Source organism: Bubalus kerabau, chromosome 7, assembly GCF_029407905.1.
Source record: "Bubalus kerabau isolate K-KA32 ecotype Philippines breed swamp buffalo chromosome 7, PCC_UOA_SB_1v2, whole genome shotgun sequence".
Classification (NCBI taxonomy): Eukaryota; Metazoa; Chordata; class Mammalia; order Artiodactyla; family Bovidae; genus Bubalus; species Bubalus kerabau.
The window spans coordinates 34,106,034-34,122,522 of NC_073630.1; the positions used below are offsets into that span (position 1 = coordinate 34,106,034).

The following is a 16,489-nucleotide window of genomic DNA, read 5'->3' on the forward strand; positions in this document are numbered from 1 at the left end:
ATCACTCTAGCCTCTTCCCTTACCTCACCATTCATTTATGTTACTTATTTTCCATTCAAACCAGCCGCTTTTCGTTTATATGTTTGCTTCTAGTATGGTGGCTTTGGAGAAGGAAATGGCAACCCACTCCAGTGTTCTTGCCTGGAGAATCCCAGGGACAGGGGTGCCTGGTGGGCTGCCGTCTATGGGGTCGCACAGAGTCGGACACGACTGAAGCGACTTCGCAGCAGCAGTAGCAGCAGCTGGGCTTTAAGATGATCTCTAGAGCAAAACAGTTGTTATTGCTCTCCTAAGGAAGAGATTTGTGTGTGGATTATTAAGGTAGAATTGGTTTTATTTGTTATAGCAGTCTGTCATTTCACAATCAGCCTCTAATGGTGTATTTTTCATTGTTATTCTTTATCACTAGAAGACTTTAAAAATCAGGAATAATAGAGTATAAAAACCCTGGGAAGCCTTTTAAGCTGTTTGATGGAAAAATCAGGTGCACATTCTGGAAGCCTCCTTCCCATATCATTTTGAGAGAATGTACCCAATGTAATGGATATAGACTCTATTACCTATAGACCTTAGATTCTAACCAAAGTGAAAGGTAACTTTCTAAATTGAGCTGTAACCAATTTATTTATTTTTTTTATTATTTTATTTTGTAAAAGTTGAAATATAGTTGATTTACAGTGTTTCAGGTATACAGCAAAGTGCTTCTTTTCTGTTATAGGTTATTGCAAGGTATTGGATATAGTTCTTTGTTCTATACAAAGTTCCTGTTGCTTATCTATTTTGTATATCGTTGCTGCAGTCCATGGGGTCGCTACGAGTCGGACACAACTGAGCAACTTGACTTTCACTTTTCACTTTCATGCCTTGGAGAAGGAAATGGCAACCCACTCCAGTGTTCTTGCCTGGAGAATGCCAGGGATGGGGGAGCCTGGTGGGCTGCCATCTATGGGGTTGCACAGAGTCGGACACGACTGAAGCGACTTAGCAGCAGCAGCAGCAGTGTGGTGGCTCAGACCATAAAGATTCTGCTTGCAACGCAGGAGACCCAGGTTTGATCCCTGGGTCAGGAAGACCCCCTGGAGAAGGAAATGGCAATCCACTCCAGTATTCTAATCTAGAAAATTCCATGGACAGAGGAACTTGACAGGCTAGAGTCGATGGGGTCACAGACTCACATGACTGAGTGACTAACACACATACCTACGTGTATAGTTGTATAAATTACTAACCAACAGCCCCACGGGAAACAAATTTATCAGTGTATACTGATTATATGGGAGAAGGAAATGGCAACCCACTCCAGTGTTCTTGCCTGGAGAATTCCGTGGACAGAGGAGCCTGGTGGGCAGCTGTCCATGGAATTGCACAGTCAGACACGACTGAAGTGACTTAGCAGCAGCAGCAGTACTTACATACAGTTTCTTTTGCTTTTAGTCTTACAGACTCCACTCTTTTCCATAGTTATCTTGATGAGTACTTCTCCCCTCACACTCTTCTGTGAAATTCTCAAAGAGATGGGACTACAAGACCACCTGACGTGCCTCTTAAGAAACCTGTATGCAGGTCAGGAAGCAACAGTTAGAACTGGACATGGAACAACAGACTGATTCCAAATAGGAAAAGGAGTCCGTCAAGGCTGTATATTGTCACCCTGCTTATTTAACTTATATGCACAGTACATCATGAGAAACGCTGGACTGGATGAAGCACAAGCTGGAATCAAGATTGCCGGGAGAAATATCAATAACCTCAGATATGCAGATGACACCACCCTTATGGCAGAAAGTGAAGAATTAAAGAGGCTCTTGGTGAAAGTGAAAGAGGAGAGTGAAAAAGCTGGCTTAAAGCTCAACATTCAGAAAACTAAGATCATGGCATCGGTCCCATCACTTCATGGCAAATAGATGGGGAAACAGTGTCAGACTTTATTTTTCTGGGCTCCAAAATCACTGCAGATGGTGAATGAAGCCATGAGAGTAAAACACACTTACTCCATGGAAGCAAAGTTATGACCAGCATATTAAAAAGCAGAGACATTACTTTGCCAACAAAGGTCCATCTAGTCAAGGCTATGGTTTTTCCAGTGTTCATGTATGGATGTGAGAGTTGGACTGTGAAGAAAGCTGAGCGCCGAAGAATTGATGCTTTTGAACTGTGGTGTTGGAGGAGACTCTTTAGAGTCCCTTGGACTGCAAGGAGATCCAGCCAGTCCATCCTAAAGGAGATCAGTCCTGGGTGTTCACTGGAAGGACAGATGCTGAAGCAGAAACTCCAGTACTTTGGCCACCTGATGCAAAGAGCTGACTCATTTGAGAAGACCCTGATGCTGGGAAAGATTGAGGGCAGGAGGAGAAAGGGATGACAGAGGATGAGATGGTCGGATGGCATCACCAACTCAATGGACGTGGCTTTGGGTGGACTCCGGGAGTTGGTGATGGACAGGGAGGCCTGGCATGCTGCAGTTCACGTGGTCGCAGAGAGTTGGACATGACTGAACAACTGAACTGAAGTGATACATTTGAAATACGGTTAGATTATATAGTCACATTCTGCAGTCCATCTGTGGATTCCCTGATATCCTATGTGATAAATTTTTAAAATTTGCTTTATGATTCATTCTGTACTGTAAAATTCCATAAGTTTTGGCAGATTCAGTGTCATTTATTCACTGGCGCAGTATCAATACAGAATTGCTTCATAACCTTAAAAAATGTCTTGTGTTTCACCTGTTCAGTTCATCCTTAAACCTTTGCCAACCATTGATTTTTTTTCACCATTGCTAGACATGTATCTTTTCCAGAATATCTTATAATTGGAATCACATATGTACCTTTTCAGAATAGCTTCTTTCACTTAGCAATATAGAACTAAGAGTTATACATAATTTTTTGTGATTTAGTACCTCGTTTTTAATCCCTCTGCTAAAAACACATTCCATTGTAACAGTGTAGCAGTTTGTTTACCCATTTACCTTTTGAGGCTGTCTTGGTTGCTTGTAGTCTGGGGTATGAATATTGCTATAAACCTTCTAATATAGATTTTTGAGTGGACATACATTTTCATCCATCTGGGTAAATATATAGGAGTGTGATTGCTGGAGTCTGTGGTAAGACTACGTTTAGCTTTGAGAGAAATGAACACACTGTCTGGTAATTTGTTGTACGGTTTTATATTCCCACCAGCAAAGAATGAGGACTCCTGTTGTTTCACATGCACATCACCAACTGGTATCAGGTTTTAAAAAATTTTAACCAGGACTTCCCTGGTAGTCCAGTAGCTAAAACTCTGGGCTCCCAATGCAGGGGGCCCAGGTTCGATCCCTGGTCAGGGAACTAGATCCCACATGCCTCAACTAAGACTCAGTGCAACCAAATAAATAAATATATTAAAAAAAATTTTTAACCCAATTGAGCGTGCAGTGCTGTCACTTTGCTGTTTAATTTGTGATTTCCTAATGGTATGTAATGAGGCGTATGCTCATTTGCCATCTGTATACATACTTTGAGGTGTCCAACAGCTTCTTGCCTATTTTTTTGCACTTACAGCTTATTTTATGATAGCTGATACAAAATTATCCTCTGATTTAAAAATGACTGTTTAGCACAGCAACTGTAATTTCTTGCAATATTATTAAAATTGGAGTATAGTTGCTTTGCTAAGTCGCTTCAGTCGTGTCTGACTCTGTGCGACCCCATGGACGGCAGCCCACCAGGCTCCCCCGTCCCTGGGATTCTCCAGGCAAGACCACTGGAGTGGGGTGCCATACAGTATTGTAAATTTAATTCCTTTTAATTGCAGAATAATATCACAATGTATATGTACACAGTGAACGTTCCTCTGTTGATGGATGTTTAGGTTACTGCAATGAACTTTGAGGTCTCTGTGTCTTTTTGAATTACGGTTATGTTTTTCTGTTGTTGACTTTTAAGAGTTTTTGTGTGTTTGGGGTCCAAGTCCTTTGTTAGATATGTGTTTTGCAAGGTTTTTCCTCCAGTCTGACTTGTGTTTTCATTTTCTTAACAGTGTTTTTCACAAAGCAAAAGTTTAGCTGACAGTTTTTATGGACAGTCTTTTCATGTTTTATCTAAAACAAAAAAAGTCACCAACACAAAATCACATATATCTTTTTCTCCTAGAATTTTTATATTTTTAGAGGAAACTCGGACACTATAGAAGAAGTGCTATAGCTTTCCATTGTTTGGGGGAGGGGGTTATGATGCATTTTGAGTTAATTTTTATGAAAAGTATAAGGTCTATGTTAAGTTCATGTTTTTGCATATAGACATTCAATTTGCTTCAAATATAGCGTCCTTTGTTGGAAAAAAATCCATTCTCCATTGGATTGTCTTTTCTCCTTTGTCAAAGATTCATTGACTCTCTTTGTTTGGGTCTGTTTTTTGGCTCTTTAGTCTGGTCCAGTGATCAGTGTGTTATTCTTTCACCAATACCATGCTGTTATTGATTACTTGATTGTGTGTGTGTGTGTGTGCGCGCGTGCGTGCACACGCGCTCAGTCATGTCCGACTCTTTGTGACCCCATAGACCGTGGTCAGCCAGGCTCCTCTGTTTGTAGAGTTTTCCAGGCAAGAATACTGGAGTGGGTTGCCATTTCCTACTCCAGGGATAACTTGATTACTGGAGCTTTATAAGTATTGAAATTGGATAGTGTTAAGTCGTCCACCTATGTTCTTCTTCAGTATTATGTTGGCTATTCTACGTTTTTTGCCTTTTCATATAAAATGTAGAATCATTTTGTCAATTATCTACAAGCCCTCCTCTTGGGGTTTTGACTGGGTTGCATTGAAGCTATAGAACAAGTCGAGAAGAAATGACATTGTAACAGTATTATGGCTTCCCATCCATGAAAGTGTCAAAGTGTCAGTTGCTCAGTCATGTCCGACTCTTTGTGACCCTCTTTGAGTCCACCAGGCCCCTCTGTCCTTAGGATTTTCCAGGCAAGGGTACTTGAGTGTTTTTCCATTTCCTTCTCCAGGGGATCTTCCCAACCCAGGGATGGAACCCGGGTCTCCTGCACTGCAGGCAGATTCTTTACTGACTGAGCTATTACAAACATGGAGTATCTCTCTGTTAATTTATATCTTTCTTGATTTCTTTCATCAGAGTTTGTAGTTTCCTGTATACAGATCTTGCATATATTTTATTAGTCTTTCGTTACTATGAATAGTATTCTTTTAAACTTTGCATCTCACATTGTCTATTGCTGCTAGGTAGGCAAGCAATTGAATTACTTGTATTAACATTGTATAGGAGAAGGCAATGGCAACCCACTCCAGTGTTCTTGCCTGGAGAATCCCAGGGACGGGGGAGCCTGGTGGGCTGCCGTCTATGGGGTCGCACAGAGTCGGACGACTGAAGTCGGACGACTGAAGCGACTTAGCAGCAGCAGCAGCAACATTGTATTCTGCAACCTTCCAGTATTCACCTATTTATTCCAGGAGTTTTCTTGTCAGTTATTTGGGGTTTTTGACATCAGCAATCTTGCCATTTGTTAAAAAATTTTTTTTTCTTTCTTTTTCCAATCTGTATACTTTTTGTTATTGTATGAGTTCTTATGTATGAGTTTTTATGACAACTAGGAGTTGTGAGGAAGCGCATCTTTGCCTTGTTCCTAATCATAGGGGATGTGTGTTCAGTTTTTCACCACTAAGTATGATGTTAGCTGTTGGTATTCTATAGATATCTTTACCAAGTTGAGAAAGGTAATTGCTTTTTCTTTTTCCCAATTTTTTTATGATATATAAAAGTTGTATAGTTAGGTTGTACTATACGTTTTGATATTCATATACATTGTGAGATGACTACCATCATCAAGGTAATTAACATATTCACCAAGAGTTACTTGCACCCTTTTTGTGGTGAAAACATTTTGTCTTTACTCTCTTAACAAATTTCAAATGTATAGTGTTGTTCAGTTATTAAGTCATGTCTTACTCTTTGGGACCCCATTGATTGTAGCACTCCAGGCTCCTCCGTCCTCCACTATCTCCTGGAGTTTGCTCAAATTCATGTCCGCTGAGTCAGTGATGCTATCTAAGTATCTCATTCTCTGCCACCACCTCCTCCTTTTGCCTTCAGTCTTTCCCAGCATCAGAGTCTTTTCCAGTGAGTGAAATTTTCCATCAGCTGGCCAAATTATTGGAGCTTCAGCATCAGTCCTTCCTGAATTAGAACTTTCTGAACATTCAGGGTTGATTTCCCTTAGGATTGCAAGGTTTGATCTTGCAGTCCAAGGGACTCTCTGTCTTCTCCTGCACCACAATTCATAGGCATCAGTTCTTCAGCACTCGGCCTTCTTTATGGTCCAGCTTTCATATCTGTACATGACTATTGGAGAAACCATAGCTTTGAGCATATGAACCTTTGTTGGCAAAGTATGCAATGCATTATTATTAAAATAGTCATCATTAAGTCCATTAGGTCTCTAGAACTTATAACTGAGAGTTTGTCCCCCTGACTCACATCTCCCTTTTCCTCCTAGTTCCCAGACCCTGGTAACCACCATTCTACGCTGCTGCTGCGAATTTGGGTTTTTTTCTTAGATGCTACATGTAAGTGAGATCAGGAGTATTTGTCTTTTGTGTCATACATGGCAATATGTCTTTCTTTTTTGGTCTTTACAATGTTCTATTGTGTGTGTGTATAGTCTTGATCTATTCATCCATAGCTGTATTCTTAGATTGTTTCCATATCTTGGTGACTGTGACTAGTGCCTCAATCAACTGAGTGTGCAGTTATCTCTTTGAGATGATGATTTTATTGCCTTTGCATATATACCCAGAAATGGGATTACTTAATCATATGATGGTTTTATTTTTAATTTTTTGAGGAAAATCCACTCTGTTTTCCATAATGGCTATAAAAACACCAACAGTATACAGGGGTCCTATTTTCTACATCCTCACCAACACTTATCTTTTGACATTTTGGTAATAGCTGCCTCAACAAGGATAAGGTGGTATCTCATTGTGGGCTTTATTTAATTTTCGTTATAATTATTGATGTTGAGCATCTTTTCATATCAGTTCAGTTCAGTCACTCAGTCATGTCCAACTCTTTGCGACCTCATGGACTGCAGCACACCAGGCTTCCCTGTCCATCACCAACTCCTGGAGCTTGCTCAAACTCATGTCCATTTAGTCGGTGATGCCATCTAACCATCACATCCTTTGTTGTCCTCTTCTCCTCCTGCCTTCAATCTTTCCCAGCATCAGGGTCTTTTGCAATGAGTCAGTTCTTCGCATCAAGTGGCCAGAGCACTGGAGCTTCTTCCAATGAATATTCAGGATTGATTTCCTTTAGCATTGACTGGTTGGATCTCCTTGCAGTCCAAGAGACTCTCAAGAGTCTTCTCCAACACCACAGTTCAAAACCATCAATTCTTCAGCACTCAGCCTTCTTTATAGTCCAATTCTCACATCCATACATGACCACTGGAAAAACCATAGCTTTGACTAGATGGACCTTTGTTAGCAAAGTAATGTCTCTGCTTTTTATTTTTTTATATTTTTTGCTTTTTATGATTCTTTATTATTATTATTATTATTTTTACTTTACAATATTGTATTGGTTTTGCCATACATGCATGTCTCTGTTTTTTAATATGCTGTCTAGGTTGATCATAGCTTTTTTTCCCCCAAGGAGCAAGCATCTTTAAATTTCATGGCTGTTTCATATAACTGTTGATTTTTTGTATGTCTTCTCTGGAAAAATATCTATCCTATTCATTTGTGCAGTTTTTAATTAGCTTTTATTTTGGTTGTGCCATTTTTTAAATTGTTTCCTTTGCTGTGTAGAAGTTTTTTATTTTGATGTAGCCCTACTTGTTTTCATTTTTTGTTACCTGTGCTTTTGATGTTAAAGTCAAAAAATGCCTCCGCCAATGTCAAGGAGATTTGCTCTATGTTTTCTTCTGAAGAGTTTACAGTTTCAGGTCTTATATTCAAATCTTTAAATAATTTTGAATTGGTTTTTTGTGTATGGTGTGAGATAGGGGTCCACTTTCACTCTTTTCCATGTGGATAACTTGTTTTCTCAACATCATTTGTTGGAATGGCTATCCTTTCTCCATTGTATACGTTTGGTGCCTTTGTCCAAGTTTAGTTAACCATATGGATGGATGGATGGCTTGTAATGATGTGCCTGACTCCTTGCGAACCCTTGGACTGTAACTTACCAGGGTCCTTTGTCCATGGGATTTTTCAGGCAAGAAATACTGCAGTGGGTTGCCATTTCCTCTTCAGAGGATTTTCCTGACCCAGGGATCGAACCTGCATCTCCTGGATTGCAAGCAGTGTCTTTACCTGATGAACCATGAGGAAGCCCAGTTGACCATATATGCATGGGTTTATTTCTGAACTATTCTATTCTACTAGTCTGTGTGTCTGTCTTTTCACCAGAACAATACTGTTTTGATTTCTATGTCTTTACAATATAACTTGAAATCCTAAAGTATGATGCCTCCAGCTATGTTTTTCTTGCTCTAGAGTACTTTACCATTTAGGGATCTTTTATGATTCCGTAAAGTTTTAGGATTTCCTGTGAAGAATGCCATTGGAATTTTAATGGGGACTGCATTAAATCTGTGGATTGCTTTGGGTAGTGTGGACATTTTAATAATATTCTTGCAACAGATGAACACAGGATATTCTTTCATTTATTGCTATCTTTAATTTCTTTCATCAATATGTTGCAGTTTTCAGTGTACAGATCTTTCACCTACTTGGTTAAATTTATTCCACGTTTTTGATACTCTTGTAAATAGGATAGTTTAAGTTATTTTTCCGTTAATTTGTTAATATATAGGAGTGTCACTGATTGCTGTTTTTTGAGTGCTTTCCTTGTTCCTTCCTCTCTTGCTGTCTGTCTTTATTGTTTGATTTTCTGTAGTGGTATGCTTTGATTTGTCTTTTGTGTATCTATTACAAGTTTTTGCTTTGTGGTTTCCATAAGGCTTGAATAAAACACCTTATAGCCGCAACAGTGTTTTTTGTTTGTTTCTTTGTTTGACCTGCCATGCAGCTTGTCGGATCTAAGTTCCATAACCAAGGATCCAACTGGGCCGCCCTACAGTGCAAGTCCAGAGTTGTGAACTGCCAGGGAATGCCCTCTAACACTGTTTTAAGCTAATACTAGCTTTGTTGCATACAAAAACTCTGCCCTTTTAGTCCTCTACCCACATTTTATGTTTTTTATGTCATACTACTACTACTACTACTAAGTCGCTTCAGTCGTGTCCGAGTCTGTGCGACCCCAGAGACGGCAGCCCACCAGGCTCCCCCGTCCCTGGGATTCTCCAGGCAAGAACACTGGAGTGGGTTGCCGTTTCCTTCTCCAATGCATGAAAATGAAAAGTGAAAGTGAAGTCGCTCAGTCGTGTCCGACTCTTCGCGACCCCATGGACTGCAGCCCACCAGGCTTCTCTGTCCATAGGATTTTCCAGGCAAGAGTACTGGAGTGGGGTGCCATCGCCTTCTCTGTTTTTATGTCATAATTTCTTTTTATATTGTATATTCATAACTAATTATTGTAGCTATTATTTTTGAACGCTTATTTTTATTCTTGTTTTTAATACTGTATACTGCAGTTAATAGAGATTTACACATTATTACAGTATTACAGTATTCTAAATTAGGCTATATATTTACCTTTACCATTGGTTTATACTTTGATATGTTTCGTGTTAGTTATTGTCTTTTCATTTCAGTGTGAAAAGCTCCACCTGCTAGCATTTCTTCTAAGGCACGTCTTGTGGTGATGAAATCCCTCAGATTCTGTTTCCCTAAAAGACAGCTCTATCTCCATCATTTTTTAATATAATTTTTAAAATATTTAAAAATTTTTATAGGGATATAGTTGATTTACAATGCTATGTTAGATTCAGTTGTATAGCAAAATGATTCAGTTATACATATACATATATTCATTCTTTTTCAGATTCTTTACCCATACAGGTTATTATAGAATATTGAGTAGTTCCCTGTGCTACACCATAGATCCTTGTTGGTTACCAATTTTATATATAATACTGTGTTTATGTTTTTTTCTTCCCCCCATCTTTTCCCTTTGATAACCATAGTTTTCCTCCCAAATCTGTGAGTTTGTTTTTAGTTTGTAAATAAGTTTATTTGCATCCTTTTTAAAATTAGATTCCACATGTGAGTGATACCATGTATTTGTCTTTGTCTGACTTACTTCACTCAGTACGATATGATCTAGGTCCATTCATGTTGCTGCAAATGGCGTTATTTAATTAACTTTATGGCTGAGTAACATTGCATTGCATATATGTACTGCATCTTCTCTATCCGTTCCTCTGTCGATGGGCATTTAGGTTGCTTCCCTCTCTTGCCTGCTGTAAATAGTGCTGTTATGAACATTGGGCTGAATATATCTTTTTGACTTATGGGTTTCTCTGGATATATGCCCAGGAGTAGGGTTGCTGGGTCATATGGTAGCTCTATTTTTCGTATTTTAAGAAATCTCAATACAGTTCTTCCTATGGGCTGTACCATTTACATTCCCACCAACAGTGTAGGAGGGTTCCCTTTATCCAGCTTTTATTTGTAGATTTTTTATGATGGCCATTCTGACAGTTGTGAGGTGATACCTCACCGTAGTTTTGATTTGCATTTCTCTGATAGAGATTTTGAGCATCTTTTCAGATGCTTTTAAATCCTCTGTATGTCTTCTTTGGAGAAATATCTATTTAGATCCTCCACCCATTTTTCATTTGAGTCATTGGTTTCTTTGTTCGTTTGTTTTGACCTAGAGCTGCATGCTACTGCTGCTAAGTCACTTCAGTCGTGTCGGACTCTGTGCGACCCCATAGACGGCAGCCCACCAGGCTTCCCCATCCCTGGGATTCTCCAGGCAAGAACAAAGGAGCGGGTTGCCATTTCCTTCTCCAATGCAGGAAAGTGAAAAGTGAACTAATACAATTATGTAAAGTTTAAAAATAAAATAAAATTAAAAAAAAAAAAAAAAGAAAGAAAGTGAAGTCGCTCAGTAGTGTCCGACTCCTAGCGACCCCATGGACTGCAGCCCACCAGGCTCCTCCATCCATGGGATTTGTGAGGCAAGAGTCCTGGAGTGTGTTGCCATTGCGTTCTACGAGAGCTGCATGATGGCTTGCATATTTTGGAGATTAATCCCTTATCAGTTGCTTTGTTTGCAAACATTTTCTCTCATTCTGTGGACTGTCTTTTTGTTTGCAGTTTCTTTTGATGTGCAACAGCTTTTAAGTTTTAATTAAATCCCATTTGTTTATTTTTATTTCCATTATACCAGGAGGTGGGTTAAAATATTCTTGCAATTTATGTCAAAGAGTGTTCTGCCTCCGTTTTCCTGTAAGACTTTTATAGTATCTGGCCTTACATTAAGGTCTTTAATCCATTTTGAATTTATTTATATGTGTGGTGTTAGGGAATATTCTAATTTCATTTGTTTAGATGTAGATGTCCAGTTTTCCCAGCACCACTTATCGAAGAGACTGTTATTTTCTCCACTGTATACTCTTGCCTCCTTTGTTATAGATTAATTGACCATAGGTGTCTCCTTCATTTTGGAAGGACACCTTTGAAGGTAAAGTATTCTACAGTCACTTCAGTCGCTTAGTCGTATCTGACTCTGCAACCCCATGGACTGCAGTACACCAGGCCTCCCTGTCCATCACCAACTCCTGGAGTTTGCTAAAACTCATGGCCGTAGAGTCAATGATGCCATCCCACCATCTCATCCTCTATCATCCCCTTCTCCTTCTGCCCTCAATCTTTTCCAGAATCAGGGTCTTTTCCAGTTTGTCAGTTTTTTGCATCAGGTGGCCAAAGTATTGGAGCTTCTTCCAATGAATATTCAGGACTGATTTCCTTAAGGATTGACTGGTTGGATCTCCTTGCAGTCCAAGGGACTCATAAGAGACTTCTCCAACACCACAGTTCAATTCTTTGGCTCTCAGCCTTCTTTATTGTCCAACTCTCATATCCATACATGACTACTGGAAAAATCATAGCCTTGACTAGACGGACCTTTGTTGGCAAAGTAATGTCTCTACTTTTTAATATGCTGTCTAGATTGGTCACAGCTTTTCTTCCAAGGCACAAGCTTTTTTTAATTTCATGACTTGATTTTGGAGCCCAAGAATATAAAGTCTGTCACTGTTTCCATGGTTTCCCCATCTATTTGCCATGAAGTGATGGGACCGGATGCCATGATCTTAGTTTTTTGAATTTGAGTTTTAAACCAGCTTTGTCACTCTCCTCTTTCACTTTCATCAAGAGGCTCTTTAATTCCTCTTTGCTTTCTGCCATAAGGGTGGAGTCATCTGCATATGTGAAGTTACTGATCTTTCTCCTGGCAATCTTGATTCCAGCTTGTGCTTCATCCAGCCTGGCATTTCGCATGGTGTTCTCTGCGTACTCCTTTCCCAATTTGGAATCAGTCTCTTGTCCCATGTCCAGTTCTAGCTGTTGCTTTTTGACCTGCATACAGGTTTCTCAGGAGGCAGGTAAGGTGGTCTGGTATTCCCATCTTTTGAAGAGTTTTCTACAGTTTGTTGTGATCCACGTAGTCAAAGGCTTTCGTGTAGTCAATGAAACAGAAGTAGGTGTTTTTCTGGAATTCCCTCGCTTTTGCTATGATTCATTGGATGTTGGCAATGTGACCTCTGGTTCCTCTGCCTTTTCTAAATCCAGATTGTACATCTGGAAATTATTGGTTCACATACTGTTGAAGGCTAGCTTGGAGGATTTTGAGCTTTACTTTGCTAGCAAGTGAAACGAGTGCAATTGTGCAGTTTGAACTTTCTTTGGCATTATTCTTCTTTGGGATTGGAATAAAAACTGACCTTTTCCAGTCCTGTGGCCACTGCTGAATTTTCCATATTTGCTGTCATATTGAGTGTAGCACATTCACAGCATCATCTTTTAGGATTTGAAATAGCTCAACTGGAATTCCATCACCTCCACTAGCTTTGTTCATAGTGATGCTTCCTAAGGCCCACTTGACTTTGCATTCCAGGATGTCTAGCTCTAGGTGACTGATCACACCATTGTGTTTATCTGGGTCATGAAGATCTTTTTTGTATAGTTCTTCTGTGTATTCTTGCCACCTCTTTTTAATCTCTTCTGCTTCTGTTAGCCATTTCAGTCCTTTATTGTGCCCATCTTTGCATGAAATGTTCCCTTGAAATCTCTAATTTTCTTGAAGAGATCTCTAGTCTTCCTCATTCTATTGTTTTCCTCTGTTTCTTTGCATTGATCACTGAAGAAGCTTTCTTATCTCTCCTTGCTATTCTTTGGAGCTCTGCATTCAAATGGGGTATATCTTTCCTTTTCTCCTTTGCCTCTAGCTTCTCTTCTTTTCTCAGCTATTTGTAAGGCCTCCTCAGACAACCATTTTGCCTTTTTGCATTTATTTCTGGGGGGGATGATCTTGATCACTGCCTCTTGTACAATGTTATAAACCTAACCCCTGTCCATAGTTCTTCAGACACTCTGTCTATCAAATCTAATCCTTTGAATCTCTCACTTCCACTGTATAATGGTAAGTATTCTTGGTTGGCAGGTTTTCCTTTTAGATTTTTGAATGTATCATCGTATTCTATACCGGTCTACAATGTTTCTGCTGAAAAATACACTAATAAAATGTAGTGATAGTTTTATGGGATTTCCTTATATGTGAAGTTTCCTTTCTCTTGATGCTTTCAAAATTCTTTTTCTTTGATTTTTGAGTTTTATTACAATGTATCTTAATGAAATCCTCTTTGGATTGAACTTGGAGACCTATGAGCATCATGTGCATAGATGTCGATGTATATCCTCAGATTTGAGATACTTTCAGCTCTTATTTCTTTAAATAAGCTTTGTTCCTTTCTTGCTTTTACTTTATGGACTCCCATCCTGGTAGGCTGCAGTCCATGGGGTCGCTAAGAGTTGGGCACGACTGAGCGACTTCACTTTCACTTTTCACTTCCATGCATTGGAGAAGGAAATGGCAACCCACTCCAGTGTTCTTGCCTGAAGAATCCCAGGGTTGGGGAGCCTGGTAGGCTGCTGTTTATGGGGTCGCACAGAGTTGGACACGACTGAAGTGACTTAGCAGCAGCAGCAGCGTAATGTGTTTCACTGGATAATCCCCAGCAAAGTCCATATGTTTTCTTTACTCATTCATTTTTGGGGGGAATTTTGATTTCTTTGTTGAACTTGTTTGTGTATTGTTTTCCTGATTTTCTTTTTTTTTCTCTTCTCTCTCTTGTAGCTTCCTAAGCTTCCTTAAGATGATTATTTTAAATTCTTTGTTCAGCAGATCTTCAATCTCCATTTCTTTGTAGACAGTTACTATAAGTTATTTTGTTCCTTTGGTGTTACCACTTCCCTTGATTTTTTTCATGTTTCATGTAGACTTGCCCTTTTGTTCACACATTAGCTGGAACAGTTCTGTCTTCCAAACTTTATGAATTGGCTTTAATAGGGAACGACCTTTATCTACCAGGGGTGTGAGGGAAAGGTGTGGTGCGTCCAATGCTGGGGAGGGTGTGGCAGCGTAGTCTCCATGCCCGTCTGTCAGCAAAGCTCCAGGGCTGGGGTGTGTGTGCTCTTGCTGCAGAGCTCATGCTCTGGTGTCCTAGGCACAGGCACTCGTGGACTGGCTGGCTGCTGAGTCACGATTTATGGCTTGGGCAGAGCAGCCACAGAGCTGAGCTCTGGAGTGTGGACATGCGCAGTGGCTGCAGCCTCAGACCTGGGGCATGTGCAGGATTGTGGGCTGCGGAAGGCCTGGTCCTGAGGTGGTGTAACAGTGGCTTCTTCTTGGGAGTGGGTGAGCATGCAGCAATGTCTCCCTCTCCAGGGATCCACCGCAGTGATGGCTGTCATCGCGTCAGTGGCAAAAGCTGCTGGAGCAGACCACTGGGCTTGACACTGATGAGCGCCGTGGAACCCTAAGCTGTGAAAATTAGAGAGTGTCTGCAGCTGTCAGTTGTCACCAGGGCCACTGGAAACCAGGGTGGCACCTGATGCATGGCCGATACTGACAGTCTCCACATCTCTTTTTTGCTCCTAAAATCAAATTCCAGGAACTGAGAATTCCAGAAATCTTAGTTATGCTGATCTCTCCAGAGATCTTGGTTTGCAGTTACTCTTTTTCTTTCCGCACTGTGTTACTGCAGGTCCTTATTGTACTCTCGAGTCCTCCCAGGGTTATTTTCATTCATGAATAGCTGTCTCATTGTTGGGTTTGACGGGGGAGCAAAGGCTTATATGTCCTTCTCCATCATCTTGCTGACATCTCTCAAGAAAGCCACTTCTCTTCCTACTTTGCTGAGACTTATTGTCATAAATGCAAGTTGATTTTTGTCAAATGCTTTTTCTGCAACTAATTATGTTTTAAAACATTGATATGATGGGTCACATTAATTTTCAAATGTTGAACCAACCTTGCATATTTGAAATAAACCATTTGATTATAGTAAATAATTTTTACTGAGTCATTGGGTTCACATTGCTAATATTGTATTGAGGATGTTTATATTTATATTCATGAGGGATAATGGTCTCTAGTTTTCCGTTCTCATAGTGTTCTGGCTTTGATATTACGATAATGCTAACCTCATAGAATGTGTTAGAATGTGTGCACTCTGCTTCTGTTTTCTGGAAGAAACTATGGAGAATTTATATTTTTCTTAAGTGTTTGGTAGAATTCACCAGTGAAATGGGTCTGGCACTTTTTTGTGTGACTTTTTGAATTATGGATTCAGTTCCTTTAATACATAGAGCTCTATATAAATATTCTGTTTCTCTTTCTGTGAGTTTTAGTAGTTTGTGTCTTTAAAGGGAAAAGTCATTTTAATCTTTGTTATCAAATTTGTGCACAGAGAGATGTTCATAGTTTCCCTTTATCATTCTTTTGACATCCATGAGATTGGTAGTAATGACTCCTTTTTCATTTATGATATTAGTAATTTGTGTCTTGTTTTTTTTTTCCCCTTCATAAAGGCAATGGCACCCCACTCCAGTACTGTTGCCCAGAAAATCCCATGGATGGAGGAGACTGGTAGGCTGCAGTCCATGGGGTCGCTAAGAGTTGGACACAACTGAGTGACTTCACTTTCACTTTTCACTTTACTGCATTGGAGAAGGAAATGGCAACCCACTCCAGTGTTCTTGCCTGGAGAATCCCATGGACGGAGAAGCCTGGTAGGCTGCAGTCCATGGGGTCGCACAGAGTCGGACACAACTGAAGCAACTTAGCAGCAGCAACAATAGCTCTAAGAATCTCTGAGTTTTAAAATTTGTTTCTATCCAGGAAATCATTATTCACCTTGTCAAAATTTCTTTTATTTTAAAAATAAGCTTCCTTATGGTTTATATTGGAATGGCTATCTCTTGATGAGATGCACAGTTCTTCAGATACCCTTTTGTTCCAGGGTAAGGAGCATCCACCAGAGATGGATTCTAGACTCACACTTTCTAAT

General features: G+C 39.9%; 1 long non-coding RNA gene across 4 annotated transcripts in view; it reads left to right on the top strand.

The window, feature by feature from the left end:
* LOC129657640 (uncharacterized) overlaps positions 1–12,037 on the top strand; it is a 37,313-nt gene extending 25,276 nt beyond the window's left edge. For 2 of the 4 annotated variants that reach the window (XR_008716926.1, XR_008716928.1), the window contains 2 exons: positions 6,500–6,569; positions 8,224–8,985. This is a non-coding gene — a long non-coding RNA (uncharacterized LOC129657640). Of the gene's footprint in view, positions 1–6,499; positions 6,570–8,223; positions 8,986–10,789 lie in introns of those variants that run through there. The other 2 variants (XR_008716929.1, XR_008716927.1) reach the window with 2 other exon arrangements.
* The last annotated feature ends 4,452 nt before the right edge of the window (positions 12,038–16,489 follow it).